This window comes from Amblyomma mixtum, chromosome 6, assembly GCF_055824585.1.
Source record: "Amblyomma mixtum isolate Tamu chromosome 6, ASM5582458v1, whole genome shotgun sequence".
Classification (NCBI taxonomy): Eukaryota; Metazoa; Arthropoda; class Arachnida; order Ixodida; family Ixodidae; genus Amblyomma; species Amblyomma mixtum.
Genome location: NC_143017.1, coordinates 27,804,580 through 27,820,854, shown reverse-complemented (window position 1 = coordinate 27,820,854; position 16,275 = coordinate 27,804,580). Strand labels below are relative to the sequence as shown.

The following is a 16,275-nucleotide window of genomic DNA, read 5'->3' as shown; positions in this document are numbered from 1 at the left end:
CTAAATACAATTTACAACTGATCTTTGTGCGGTTTCGAATGTTAAAGGCGAAAACTTTCGTGACGGATGGAACCGCTGTCATCTTTGATTATTCACTCGAGCGCTACAATGCACTATGCAGCAACGCGCTGTGGGCAACCTTGTGGCTGACAGTCGTCTCGCTCGTTTAAACGCGGCAGAGGTCGATGACACTGATTTTTCGGCTAGCTACGGATAAGATAAATGCGGATCATTTAGGAGAGGCCTATTATCGTCGTAATTACATTCCACTGTACAGAGGGGAAAAGATGCGCTAAGCATGAAGTCTGTTCTAAAGAAGTTCCAATTGTGGAGCTAGACTCAAGAAAACGACTGCTGGAACCAAAATTTTTGTATTATTTTCCTCCTTGCTGCTCGTAGAATATTAGCGTTACGAGCATCAGACTCAGGAAAACGTCAAGGAGCGGGCGGTCCAAGGACCAAATCAATGGTGAGTGTTAGCTTGCAGTCTTGGGGTAACAAACAGCCCAGCACGCCGATCGGCTCCGCCTTCCATCGTGCCTCAGGTCACGTAGAGCCCATCCTGCTCAGCCGTTATTGCGGGTTAGGCGTAAATAAGAAATGAAGCCTTTCTTTCGTATTGCGCCCGCGCTGAACTGCTTGACGTTTGGCTGCATCTCCTGACATCTTAGTATCGCACTCTTCTGTTTTTATAATGGTAAGAAATTTCCTTGTGTGCAAAGCTGTGTTACGCTTGACAAAATAGCTCTCAATGTTGCATTGTCCTGCAGTGACACCCTTTATCTTTATTCGTCACCTGCTACTATGAGCGCTGCGGCTTCCGCTAGTCCAATGAGCGTCAACGTTTGAACAAGGTAGTATCCTGTGCCACTGGACAAACAAACACTTTTCATTTTTACGCATATGATGTGAGTCATCATCGCAAACATTGTCATATCACTTTTGTTTGCTTGGTCCGGTGACGACACACAATCAGACAAGCGCGTGGGAAGCTAGCAAGCGATGATTTAGGAATTAAAGAAACACTGAGGAGAGCTCTATTAATATTTTTTTATAGCAAAATTCGATAGTTCGGCATTTCATGGCTTTATTGCCACTTGGCCGGCAGCGAAAGATGCATTTATTTCTAAGAAATTTGGATTCGATGTTGAAAAAGTTTTTCCCGCCTCTCTGATTAAAACTTGGGATTCTCCTATGACGGCACAGGACTAAGTGACGTGAAACATGACGTGCACATGACGTAACGCAGACTCCGTGATTTCTGGCCGCCAGCAGTGCGGCCCTGCAGCAGCCGAAAAGAAAGCTACCGCCGGCCGCACGTTGAAGGCATCTATCGGCTATTGCGGCCGTCGCTTCGTTTACGTTTGCACCGGCGTTTTGCCAGCGTTACAATGGATCCCGTTCTCGAAGTCGTCAACGAAATTCTCGCAAATAGACACCTTTAGCATACCGTGTACCTTGTTACCGTTAGCGGAATACCGGGAGCCCGCATACCGCTGTGAGCAGGCGCTGATTGGTCCCGGCGCTGCAGGAGCCTGCGTAGCTGTCGGGTACACTGTAAAAAATATTTATTGAAAAAAACAGAAATTTTCTGGCAGCTGGCCTGCCAGAAATTTTCTGTTATGCTATGTTTTCGGTTTTTTACTTTTTCTGTCATTTTGCACATCTTTTCTGTTTTCGACTAATAGAGAATTTCTGTGAAGAGGATAGAAATTTTCTGTTATTGTATGTTTTCTGTTCTTACTTTTTCTGTCATTTCACAGGGTTTTTTGTTTGCAATTAACAGAAAATGTCTGTGAGGATGACAGAAATTTTCTGTTTTTACTTCTTTTCGTCATTTCACAGGTTTTTCGGTTTGCTGCTAACAGAAAACTTCTGTGATGTTCCATTTTCTCTTACCATATTTTCTGTCATTTAACAGCTTTTTTTTCATGAGTCACAAAAATATTCTGTGAAGCTCCATGTTCTATCATTTCATACACTATTTCTATCACATCAACTTTTAATGACTGACATAAAAACAGATACAGAATATTAGGACTGCTGCCACATTTCAATACAATAAAATATTTCACCGCTTCTAAACAATCACAAGCAAAGGCAAGTTAGTATTCAAGAATATTGGAAAATATGCATTGTTAAACAATGCAATCATGGCTGATATTTTACTATAAAGTAATATCTTTCAGCACCACTGAATTAAGTTAAACAGTAGGAGGGTGGCCGAAGAAAAAAAGAAACTTATGTTGCCCTGCCTGCACTACAGGCATACAGTAAAATCATGCAAAATATGCAGTAATGGCAAGTAAAGTAGAAACGAAACCTGTGCCTTTCTGTCATACAGAATGGCACGATTCACTCTAAAATAGCAATACAATACAATGAATACGACACAAAGTAATAATACCTGAACAATGAACACAACCAGTCACTAAACTAATGGCAGGCATACGCAAAAGGAGAGTATTGGAAAGATATGCTTTGCTCATGACTAGTGCTGCATTAAGCAGCAAGATGAAAGCAACAGGACATAACGGATGCCACGGGCTGTTTTCCTTATCACAGTGTAACTGCAAAACATTTTTTCACTCCAGTTAGTACGTCTTATCTTGAGACTACAATAACTTTAAAATGAAAAAAGTAACACAGACAAGATAGAAAGTAGTGCTACAATTCATACAACCAGCCACTGAAGTGTAACAGCAAGTATAAGCATAAATAAGGCATCTTAAACAAATTGTGTCTTGCCTGACACTAGTACGAAATGAAGTGAGATAGAAGCCACAGGACATAAAGCATGCCACAAGCTGTTTGACTTATCAGTGTAACCATATAACATTGATTCTCAATACATAGTACATCCACTCTTGTGACAACTGCATGATAAGGCATGCCACAGGCTGTTTGGTTTATCACAGCGTACACAAAATATTGATTTAAAAAGTTGTCAAATTTCAGAACAGTTAAAAGTCAAAGTCTTGCATGATGAGGGAAGCAACTTTTGAAGAGGGGCAGTGTTGCTTCTTCGAGTGCTCTGCCTTCGTTCCCCAGACAGGATTCACAGCTGCAATGGTCCTGAAACAAGGACAGAGCACTGTTACTCCTCGGACAGTGAGCATATCTATGCTGTCTTCAAAAAAATAATAAACATTGCAAGAAGACTGCACCCCTCCTCCTACCCCAAATTTTAATTCCTTTGTAGCCCACATTTCAGTTTCATTGTGGGCACTAGTGAATATATAGTAGTCTTTAGTACTCAGTACAAAACCAGACTTCAAGCCAAAATAAACCTTTCCTAAATGTTCACTTTAATAAGGTTTTTAACAACCATAGTGTTTTGTTACTTGTGTGAAAGCTGCTCACTGAACTCCAACACTAGTTTTTAAAGGGATGCAAAAACAACTCCATGTAACCTGTTGTTCTTGGGAAAAATTCATTCCGTCTGCACTTTCTCAATTTGTTGCACGCCGCGGTGGCTCAGTGGTTATGGTGCTCGGCTGCTAGCCCGAAAGACGTGGGTTTGATACCGGCCGCGGCAGCCGAATTTCGATGAATGCGAAATTCTAGAGGCTCGTGTGCTGTGCAAATTCAGTGCACATTAAAGAACCCCAGGTGGTCGAAATTTCCGGAGCCCTTCACTACGGCGTCCCTCATATCGTAAGTCGCTTTGGGACGTTAACCCCCAATAAATCGAATCAAACCAATTTGTTGATGTCAGTGTGGCAGCGAAAAAATGCATTTATTGCTGAGAAAACTAAATTTAAAAATTTGCCGGTCACTAAATTCAAATTCTGACGTATACACCAAAAAGGACTCCATGACCACATTTTGAAGTTAGTTGCGGGGCTGCTTAGGGCCTTGTTATCTGCACCCAGAAATCTGACGTGTCAGTAGACTGCAGTCTACTTAGAAAATGAGGCAATGATGACAACACCTGTACCTTGTTTCTTCATTTTATGTAGCTTGTAAAAGCACCATTTCAGTCTCCTTGCAATCAGACAGTAGCCTCTCGACAAAGGCCAACTTCAGTTTCCATTCAATGTTCCTTCAAAGTGCTCTCTGACACCAGAGTAGCAATGTCTATGTATACACAGGTCGAATCATCAGCATGCCTATTCTGTGTCACCCGAAAGTACAGCCGTAAGCAAAAATCTTTTGACAGGTAATAAGTAAGTTTGCAGCACATATTGACGTGCTTTGTCTTTACAGAGATTTAGATGCATGACGAGGGATATACACATTTTAGTGAAGCTGGAATTAACAGAACTGAGCAGAGGCTTGTTTGTATTACTAATGCCCAACTAGTGATACGCAAGTCTAAAATGATGTCTAGTGCTGCAGAGCAAGCAGTTACGTGAATGTGACGTTACCCTCTTACATCTGCACTCAGCTTCCACTGTCCCAGAATAGTGCAAAGTGCCTGCTGCCCTGAGTAAAAAACTTTTCTGGCCACAACCTCAAGCAATAACCCAGCTAAAGAAACATGCAGAATGCACACAAAATATTCTCTGTAGGCAGAATCAAAACAAAATTAAGCAATAGCTTCGAATAAAACTTTTGGTTGAGCATTGGAAGTCGCACATTTTCAGTGCTGTAGCATTTTCCCCACACGCCGCTAGTACAGCTCACATGCAGGCCTCAATAATGCAAGTACTAACATCCTTTTTCAGTATCCTGGCTTATGCTCAGTTTGAACAGCTATTGTCGACATGAGCTGAACTTACTCAGGTTAAACAGTTGTCAGTTTGAGCGTGTCTGTACAGCATCCTGGGCTCCTCACTCTTTCCACATATAAATTCCCCCCTACAGATGCACTTTGGAAGAAATATGTGCGGCTTACAGCGCACCCATCAAGAAAGCTTCATGTCAAATGCACCAATAACACTGCTGTATCTCTCATCAGCAATCCTCAAGTAATTGACTGAGGAGCCAGTTTATTGAGGCACACATAGCGAGGTATATGCCACAACAATATGCAATGCTGTATGCATTGGTTATCTTGCATAGTATACAATTCAAAGCTGTAGGCTCAAATACCGCAAAAAGGAAGTCTTCCAGTCAACGGCACCAACCAACCATTACGATTGTGTGGTTATTTTGGCTAATTTGTGGTTTATCCTTTCCCTTTGCCAGCTGGTGTGATGGATTAGCAAGTGCATGGGAATTAACCATGAAGTCGTCAGAATCATTATGCATTCTTCAGTTGTATCCAGCTATAGTCACAACATGAAGCATTGCCTAACAGTTCACGCTGAAATGAATGCAAATCAAAATACAAAAGAGAAAAAACCCAAACATCCCATTAGCAGTGAACCTGTCTCCGACAAGTGGGAGCAATGCCAGCCTTAGGGAAGGGTGACCAGTGCAATCGCACAAGACATCACCAAAATGGGGATGCTGAGTTGCCCTGTGGGTGTAATGCTACATCCTCCCATCCTCTACCCGCCCTCCCTCTGTCCCTGACCTTCAAAAGAGACATTTCCAGAGCTCTTCAAAATGAGGGAGACAACATGTATGCCTGAAGCATGCCAAAATGAGTGCATAACTCGCTACTGTAGAGGGTTGCAAAGGGTGCATGTACCTCACAGACGCGGCATAGTTTCAGGCGTCGTTTGTTGCGGGCAGGACCATCTAAATGACATTCTTTCCACCTGTAAGCTCTGCTGCGGCAGAAGGGAAAGGGGTAGGGGAGGACAGTTGTGCTTAGAGAGCTTTGTCAGTTCACTGCTTAGCCCTTGTCCCGTCTCAGTTGTGCAGATTCTTTCCATCTTTGAACTTAAAACTGCCTTCAGCACGCCCTGTGCATTATCTAAATCAGAACACATCTGACTGTGTCAAGCTGTATTGCCTTTAATGGTGGTAGGAAATAATGTGTGCACCATTTCTCTCCCTTTTGCATGCTCTGCTCTGTGAGAATTTCATTATAGCTAGTACTTCTTTTAGGCACCCAGTGCTGCAGAGTAGCACTGCTTGATTTTAGGCGTTAATTACAGACCTAAATGTAGACTGGGCTTTTTGCTAATCATCATCTTTGAGACTCACAGGATTTTGGACTGTGAGCCCATAGTTACTCGTTCATAAGAAATACCTGTCTTGGACAAAAAAATGTTTTTCATTCTGAATGTCGAGAAAATGGGCACAGAAAATTTGAATGATTTTGTAGAGAATGGTTGTAGTGCTACTATTGTTGCTATGTGCATAGATGTAGACAAAAATTTTGTGCAGGGTTCTGGCAACTTAGAAACAGAGATTTGATTTCCTGTGTCTAGCATTATGTCAGCATGGTTTGTTTTTATTTTGAAATTTGTTTGCTTCTACCCAATCACCTGTCCTGCCTCTTGCATTGTAGCCATGGACTGTGCAAATGAACTCTCCTAACAAGCTGTCTTGCCTTATGCGCAGTTCTAAGCAAGACAATTTATGAAAGAAAAAGAATGCCGAAGTGCTAAAATTGCTGGTGCATTGCGACAGTTTTCAAGAAAAAGCAGAGACGATGGAAAAAGCCCATTTTAAAGTACAGGAACAAGATGAATTATCGTAGTAAGGTTAAAACTAACCTGATCTAGCCTAGCTAACTTTGCACGGCCTGCTGTTTCACCTGAGTAAGTTCAGCTCATGTCGACAATAGCTGTTTCGCCCCACTAAAATTTTGCCCATGTGTATGCAGAAAAGTACGCCAGACCTTCTTCACACCAGTCTGCAGCCAAGGCACTGTTATTAGGAACAGAAGGAATCCTTGATGATAAATATAACGCTTGTACCATTTTCTACATATCCAACTGGAAAAAGGTTTCAATTCTCCTGTCACCCAATTTAACGCTATCAAAATTTTGTTATGCTGGCTTTTTTGTAGGCGCTATTAAAAGCGGAGCAGGCAAGACTAAAACATCAGCTTCATGAGCTAAATAATAGTTTCAAAAGAAGCGAAAATGCCCTGGGAAGGCCAGTATCGTCAAACACAGCGACCCAGAGAAGAGAGATTGCATGAAAAGTGGGACAGGTGGAGTGTACTCATGGTTCTAGGAAACTAACGCATAACTTAAAAATCTGGATACCACTTCTCTGCTGCTTCACGGATATGTACACCAACGTAACATATGTTGACTATGATAACACCAAAGTAAATCTGGCCGGTCCCGTCCGTGACCGAATATTACAACCATTCAAGACATTTTAGTGGTTATTGCAGGGGAAGATTCATGGGTGCAACTGGAAGGGGGGGAGGGGGGATTTGAAGGAGGGGGGTGGGGTACATTAGAACCATGTATTCCTTGGACATTTTTCATCTAAGAACTGAGGTTCAACATGGCTGTTATTTAATATTTTCCAGTGGGAATCCTTTCCTTTTAATCAATTTCTCCTAATTTCTCCTAGGTGAGCATTACCATATATCCTAAACAAGGTTTCTCAAAGACACCTCAAAAACAACAGTCTTCAGTGGACGCCAGATATTTAACATATTAAGACAGAGTATTCTGTTTCTGCTGCAAGCTCTTTGACAGGGATCCCATGTAATCACCAGCGGCAACTGGATAAAATGACTGCAGGCACATGGCACAGATTCTTAGAAGCCTCGAATATTTGACAAATCACTTCGTACCATATCAAGCTTGCACAGAGGCAAGTCTAAGAAAGCATAGCAAATGCATTGACAAGGAGCATGAACTCATCATGGCGCAAGCGAAGAAACTCTTCAAGAATGTCTTAGAGCACCTGATCAATATAAAAAGCATATATGGTATTTCATGGCTGTTCAGACTGGCTTTCTGCAATCTGTGAGGAACCAGGGCAAAAAAAAATGACAACAGACTACACAGAAGGAGGACCACATCGACTGAAGCACTGAATGATCAACTTTTGTACAGTTTCCTGTCAGCACACATGGCAAAAAAAGATGAAACCATATCAGGAGATACCCCGAAACAATGTGACAAGTGGTTTTTTTAGTCTGAAAAAACAGAGGGAATAAGCCAGTAAGGATCTGCGCAGCTGTTTCTAGGACACAGCAGAAAAGCAAAGTTAGTGAAGAATGGCCAACAAGGAACATGGAAGAAACCAGGGTGGAAACAAGTGCACAAGACATGGCCTTGCAAGCTAAAACCAATAAAAGAGATAAAAACGTCACAGGTCAATGAATAACAGGGCAAAAGGCTCAAAAGATTAAAGTCAGAAAAGTGACAATGAGATCAAAGACCAAATGTAAAACCAGAAGCAAGTGGTGAAGGCAAAAAATAAAAAAATACGACTGAAGGCCGAGGGTGCACATGGTGAGACAAGTGTCGCATATATAAAATCTGGTATTGCATGACAAATAGGCTGGTACTTTTTCAAATAATGAAACTGAAGGTTTCCTTATGCACTGGTCCTTCATTGCCAGTATCTTGCCTTATGATTTCACAAGCCAGTGAGTTCTTGTTCTTCGCTATTAATTCCATTCTTTGAAATTCGGATAAACGTCCTGTTTCCAAAATTTTACAGTTCCGACAGTGAATGCCAAGATGGCAGCATTACTCATTATCAGAAAAAGAACTAGCCTACCTGCCATCCAATGCCTGGTTTTAGCTACACAACACTTGTCTCATCATGTGTATCCTGGGCCTTCAGTAGTATTTTTTTATTTTTTGCCTTCATCACTTGCTCCTGGTTTTACACTTCGTCTTTTCCCTCATTGTCAACTTTTATCACTTAACTTCTTAGCTTTTTGGCTGTTACTTGCGGCCCTCTGAGCTCTTTATCTCTTCTATCACTTCTAACCTTCAAGAGCATGTCTTATTTTTTCACTTGTTTTCATCGTGGTTTTTGGCATGTTTCTTGTTGGCCATTCTTCGCAACCTTTGGTTTTTTGCTGCTTCATAGATACAGCTGCGCAAATTCTTGCTGGCCGATTCCCTGTCTTTTCCGCCTAAAAAAAATCTGCTTGAGGAATGTTTTTGTCTTATTTTGGTGTTCCGTGATACAAGCTTTCATATCAAATGGACCTTACCTAGCTTTTTTCGTCGTGTATCTGACAGCTAGGAAGGTGTACAAATAGCTGTCCCCATTTCTTCTGATATAAAAGTTGGCAGTTCAGCATCCATGTTGCCGCCTTCTGTGCAGCTCTTTGCCCAACAGAAAGTGTTGCTCTATGTAGTAGATCACTACTGCAGCAAAACAAATTAGAATAAAATATTTCACGTGATGGTGAAGAATGTGATCAAGCATTTCACAGAAAATGAAATGACTGAAGTGAGTGCTTTTTTGCCTCTGATGCCTCCCTTCTGGCGGCTAGCAATTTCATGAGTACTGGAAAAGGAATGTGTACCATGGTGGCAAAGATACCGTGGTGAAAGTGCATCATGCTGCGCCATCTAATAAGTATTGTTTTTTTTTCCCCGTAACGCAAGTGCAAGTGCTTCTGGGTCACTGCAACAGCAACAACTGGCTCTCTTGGATAAGTCGGGAGCTCACTCTATGCGACTTTTTCTTACCAAATAAGCACTTTATCGGTCCCTTCATTACTGGGATCTTGTTGCTGCCACTTCTCTTTGAATAACTATACTACTTGTGTCACTTTGATGCCCATTCTATTTATGTCCCTTGGACTGGTTGATTTATTAAAGAAATTTTAATCAGACATATAATATCTATGCTTTGCTTATGCATGCACTTTTAGAAGAGGAGCTGAAGGTGTCAGCATTTTCAGTTCATGTAACTAAACTCATCTTTCAGTCGCAAGCCTCTTTGCTTTTCTATATTTTAAACCGTACTATCTGCTTGCAAAGTCGGTGGTCCGTGACCTTCGGTGGCATTGTGGTGGCGACTTCCGGGTGCCGCTATTGGTTTGCAATATCCCTTCAGGCTGCAGCCATCTAAGGGCACAGCTTGCGGTAATGTACTGTTAAGCACAATTTTGTTTTACAATTAGGCTTCCCTCTGAAAAATACCGAAAAAAAAATTGCAACGTAAAAAGGTAATATAAACAAAAGGAAATAATGAGAGGCTTTGCAAGTATGGGCCTCAGCAAGGGCTCACACAAGGTGCGGTAAGGTTGTCCCTGAGGCAACGTGATACTGCCACAATTACCTGGCAATGTTGCAATGTTGCAGGGGTTACACTTACTGAAAGGAGAAAATTAAGAAAGTACGGAGGCTGGGACACATCTTAAGGTGGTACTTGTGAATCACTGTGTATTTTGAGGGACTGTTCTGCTACCGTATACGCCTGTGCACACAGACAGGGAAGCTACTGGCAAAGCGTTGTTTGGTAACTGTCATCACTGATTACTTAGTTAAATATGGGGTCCTTCTCTCCATGCAAGGACACTGGCATGACAGCTACAAACTGCTGGAAATGAAAAGTTGCATGTCATTCAGAGATCTGCCCTAGGCCATTGTTTATGAGACATTGGACGCATACCTGGAGGCATCTGCATATATCATATAGTGTAAAAAGAATTTTTTCCATCTTTTTCGTCTTTCGTCCTTCCCACAGCACAATGTATCCAACACAAGCCTAGCTGAACTCTCCCCTTTTCTAATTTCCGATTTTCTTGCCCTGCAGTGTCTAAAGATACACCTCACAGACTGTTCATTCTCACTGAGCGTATGGAGGATGTAGCTGCCGGCCCATGGCTAAATCTCATCCAACATGATAGTGGATGCTGCCAGCCAGTGCACTACTGCTGCGTGCAACACTCTTCTCTGCGAAGTATTTGCAAGTTGCATGCCACATACTGTGACTTTCGAGGAGCTTCAAAGGGAATTTTTCCCATTCTTATATCGCCGGCTGTCATTCAGATGAAGTAAAACAAGCCCAGCTCTCCCAAAAAATCTCAGATATATGTCTTCACACCCGGTTGCACGTGCATATAGCACTACCATCACTCGCACCAGTTCACATATGTAAGCAGCAAGCTACGCGGCGTGCACCAGGAGCTTGGTGCTTTCGCACTGGTCTTGTAATCTGTCACCTTTGCTCATAATTTAAGCAAGTTATCACCAGCACTGAAGGGCAGCAGAATGCTTGCTAGGTCGAGCGCCTATGCTCTGCACAGCACGCATATTCCTAGATGCACCTATCCGTATTACATAAGAAACATAATGCTAGCTCTTTTTTATCACCAGGTATAATATTCATCTTTAAAATATTTATATTATGCCTCACAGCCATGCAAAAGCAATAGTATGGGGAATTTATTTACAGCGTTGACCTAGGCGACTCAAAGAGATACTCCACCACAATACACAAGAACATTGTGGAGGAGCAACCACAAAGCAGGAAGCATGTACAGACCACTTCCGGGCCAACATTGACATTTCTGAGGGGAATACAAGGAAAGTGCCTAGCTCGCTGCTTGGTCTTTCAGGCGGAAATTTGCCCATATTGAGTGGTCCGAGCTTAGTATGAGCCAATGGGCCCTTCTCAGCCAATGCCACACACCACACGTGTATTTGGAGCAATGATCCTGCACACGCACTCAGCTTCGACTGAGGGACAGCGGATCGTCGCAAGTAAACAAACCTTCAAGTTCACATAGCGGACTTCAGCACACAACAGAAAAGCACACATGTGCACCATGCTGCATGGAAATAGCCAGGAATAATTTTGCAGTTCACACACCCTAACCAAACAACATGTGGTGAACGGTGCAACCGGAGAACATGGTGTTTGTCATGTGATCAAGCAGTTCATTGCATGGAGCTCTCAGATTATGTGCGCCAAACACCAATTGGCCCATTCCGGGCAGTGAGCAAACATTCTTGAGCTCCAAGGTATGACTAATCCTGATAGAATTCAAAGGAGCACTGTGAGAGTAAATCGAGCAGACTGCCAGGCAAGAATCAAATGGCCGGACTTTGAAAAACACTGTCAGATTTGTCTGATGTATTTGGAAAAAAAAAATGCTCCGGGTCTACCCAAAGTACTAAGGGGAGGAAATGCACCAGGTCCATCCGGCGTACCTTTAGCCACAGCCTCCTCTCGCAGTCAGTAGTGATAGCAAACCATACAAAAATTTCACTGCTCTATTTAATAACCCCATTGTGAGTTATATAGACAAAAGACTTAGCAGGTGAATGCAATTCAAAAAAATGCTGGAGCTAAAGAAGATTATTTTTTGACAGAACTCACAAAATGACTGCTAACGTGAACAAGGAAGCCTAATTGACTTAGTGTACACAAAACATTGGCTGCAAAAATGAAGCACTGTGGTTGCAAAGGCTTGTACACTTACACCATGATTTCAGTCATGTTGACTGACATGATAAGTACAAACACCATGCATGACCCGCCACTAAACCAGGGTGTCAAGCAAGCTACTTTCTTCCAGTTCCCTGACTTTTCCATGGTTTCCCCGACTATTTAAGTCAAAATCCTCTGAATACTGAAGAGGCGGGAAAACACAGTGACCAATGGTAATGGACAATATACATGATCTATTCACAGCAAGAAACTACATACTGAAACTTCAAACGCAGCAATCAAAATAGATTTGCTCTTATTTGAGGCAGCTGATTTCTTCTTGAAGAAAGTCCAGCTTCAATGCGACTTATGAAGCTATCTTTGCTTTTTCTGTTCCATTTCTCTAACACAAATGGTTAACATAACCTTTATTCTTCTGAGCATACGTTGTCTCCACTAAGTGTGTTCATATTTCAAATTTTTATTTTAAAGTGCAGAGTATTAAAAGTTGGCTTAGATTACAAGACAAATGTGTTTCCACATAATACAGCAATGAAAAGCCCCAGACATTGGAAAAATATTTAAATCCTCATCAATTATCCAATCCGAACACCGATTAAGCACCACAAAATACAAAAACAAAATACAAAATATAGCATACCCTCCAAATAACGCCAGAACCACATCAGCTGCCAGAGCTCAAGATCAAAGAAGCTCCAGCAGCCGTAGTGTAAATACGATCAAACCATCACAAAGTTCATCGCACAGTTACATGAACACAAGTCCCCGTACTTACTAATAGCGAAAGAATGCTGACAATTTCTGCGAAGTACCATCTACGACGTCAAATCCATCAAATCTGCATGGCGACACATTGAAATCTATCCATAAACAATGGATGGTTACATGGCCACAAAAGGGTTACTGGCATTGCATGCACATATGCACTCTTCAGTAACCCCCTCCCCCCCCCCCCAGGTGCTGTGCTCCTCTGGGCAAGTATCTATGACCCCTATGAGCAAGCAACGTGTATGACTTCCACCAAAATAGCCATACACTGCTACATAGTCTCAGAAGCAATATAGTACCATGTAACCCTTCCAACCCTTTCTTATTAGTGACTGGGCACCATGCAATGCAGGTAGTATAGCCATAATCTGTGAAGAAGTGGTTGAAGATCAACTCCACAAAAAATAGCTTTATCTGTCTTTCCTTTCCACAGATTTTTTTCAGAGCGCTATTTTACCAGCTGCATTAACCAAGCAGCAGCAGCAGCAAAATTTCATTCCATAGCTGATTCGTTGCCTGGGTTCAGCAAACATTTTCTTACTTTTTTAAAAATTGCTTTTGCACTTTGTTAGCATTTTCATAAAAAGGTCTTATGATAAAGTGGTATATACCTATAACTTTGATCATCACTGCATATGTGAGAAGTGCCAAAACCAAAACAAGAAAGGTCGTCACAACTCAGTTAACAAGTGAGATCAGTACTTACCGCTGTGTGAACTCCAAACAGAGGCTTGTTTCCTTGGGGTACACAGCATTGGAAGCAAAGTGCACCAAAAACATGAGATTGAAGCCTGGCATGGGTTGGCTGCGTGCACCTCTTGCAGGGTGTCGATGCATATGCTGAAGCTCGTCGCAGTAAGGAAACTGCCTCCTGCACAAACAAGTTTTAAATCAGGAATGCTCGCCCGAGTGCGGTACCACAGAGTTATACCTTTTGCAATGATGAAAGGAGAACATGGCATGTCCCCGATGTCGTCATCACTGGCAGATCCCTGGCATAAGAGGGAGTTAAATGCGTATAAGAATTGTCTACTAAAGTAGCACCATGTGAAAGCTGCAACTTTAAACCAGTTACAAATGAACATGCAGCAGAGTATAAGCATAAATAAGTCATTTCTGCACTTGCCCAGGCTCTTATTTTTCCCAACAATGCGTGGTGAAATGCATTGGAGTGTATACAAATAAGCGTCAACCACATATAAAGGCCCTAAAAATCAGCATAGGCATTTACAAGTGCTGGATTATCTACAATACATAAAAATTGCACCATTTTAGTCAAATGCAGCCCAAGAACACAGTGTAAATGCCTCTCAAGAGCAAAAGAGGCCCTCCATAGAGTGGTGTCAAGAGACTTTCCTAGCACTGCAGTTGATCCGGCAGACCGGTAGTGAATAACCTTGCACCTGCCAGCCCCCTCAAATGTCACACTACTAGGTCACAGGGGAATTATTTAACATAAGTAGAGCGCAGCTTGCGTTTTATCTCAAGCAACCGAGCAAATTGTTTGTAAATTACTATGTTTTAAGTAGCATAGTACGAGGTACTAAGGTGCGCAGTCGTCGTGATCGGCGCAGTGCTGCGGAAAGTTCGAGCTAGCGTAGTGAATGCTGAATGGTGTACTGTTATCTCGAAGCGCCCATTTAGCGAGTACACGAACTATTTACTAAAGAAGCACCAGAAAAACGCAAGCAGCAGATATCATATTCAACAGCCACAGAGCCCAAGCAGACAAGCGCAGCACGGTTGTATGGATGGTAGTGGCTTAACCCTTCGTATCGGGCGGTGGCTCGCGCCTCCAGCCTAGGATCCCCCCCCCCCTTTTTAATTTGTATTTTAATATGTATAATTTGGCCATCTTTCATAAAGTTACTCCTCCCTTGACCTCTTCCACGGGCTGGCCGAAGAGATGGCGATTGACATTGGAGGATACGGACTGAGCTCGCGTGTCGAAGGCGCTAAAAAATCTCGAATGTCGGCTCCAATGACATCAGTGCCATTGAAAAACTTGCCTGTGGCAGCGCAAGTACGGCATATGAAACGCCTGTATAGAAACTTTTGAGCCTGCGTTGACCCGTGCAACGCTATTTCGGCCCAAAGATAAGATCAGTTAAATCTTACAAAATGAACACAATTACTGCATTACTTGTACCGGCATGAATAAACGTCAATAAAAATAAAAAGACACAACGTACCCTTATGATCCTTTCTTAGACGAGAAACGAATTTGAAAATCCCGCGCTCTTTGACGTCCTCCTCCGCTAACCAATCGCGTACTTCCCTGGCCTAAAAATTCCCGCGCTGACTCACTCGGTTCATTTAGGTGTGCATATCTGCAGACAAAGCAAAATTTGTGCATTTTCCCGCAAACTATCGCACTCTTCCGTGTTTGTCGCTTGTGTTCCTCTCTCTTCCGCGCGCTGTGCACCTTTTGTGAGAGACAGTAAAGCAGCAGTGACGCATCGGCGGTAAAGCGGCTGTGGTGGGCACGCTTCACTGCCCTGTTCAACAGCAGTACAAGCCCGCAACAATACTCCCAAAAGACGACAAAAAGCGTATCATTCATGCCGGTAAAAATGTGCACCACTCACCTTGTGTGCGAACGGTCTGATCGGTGAAAATCACGGACACAGCACGCCGGTATTATCCTAGCTCCCCGCTCATCACGTCCATGCCGTCCTCCATGATGCCGTCAATCGATGAATGCAGAATCGCAGCAAATAGTACTGCTTTTCATTCTGCGCGCTAATATTTCGAGTAGAAACTTTTTGACGCTTAAAATATGTATCGTGATTGATGAAAAGTAGCAAAGGTTTTTCAGATCACTTTTTTGTGTAACGGCGGTGCTGACGTCACCAACTTTCGGTGAAATGGGCGTGTTGCGGCTCCAAAAACAGAAAATTACTTTCTTTTTCGTGAACGTGTTTCTGTTAAGGGCGCAAAACAGATATTCTCTGTATGACAACAGAAAATTTCCGTAAAAATGCTTGTCATTTCACACACATTTCTTACAGTGTACGTGGCGCATGCATTTGCATGCATGCAAGATTTGCGCATGCATTTGCTGCGACTCAGTGATTCGTGGCTTCTAGTGTCCTAGTGTTGCTAGAACTATTGGTTCTAGCAACACTGTTTTGTCCTATGACGTCATGAAGCTGTTGCTAGAACTATTGGTTCTAGCAACACTGTTTTGTCCTATGACGTCATGAAGCTTGTACTTGCGAGTTTGGCCTGTGGCGGCGATACCTGTATTTTGGTTCTTGCTCTTATCTACGTAACAAGAGCTTTGTTGTCAGTATGAGTGGTGTTTTTGTAATCAGGAGCTGGTAT

General features: G+C 42.5%; 1 long non-coding RNA gene across 1 annotated transcript; it reads right to left on the bottom strand.

The window, feature by feature from the left end:
* Positions 1–13,770: 13,770 nt before the first annotated feature.
* On the bottom strand, positions 13,771–15,666 carry LOC149338472 (uncharacterized). The gene is made up of 3 exons (XR_016283737.1): positions 15,537–15,666; positions 13,880–13,940; positions 13,771–13,819 (listed from the first exon to the last, which is right to left on the bottom strand). It is a non-coding gene; the product is annotated as an uncharacterized LOC149338472 (long non-coding RNA).
* Between the last annotated feature and the right edge of the window lie 609 nt (positions 15,667–16,275).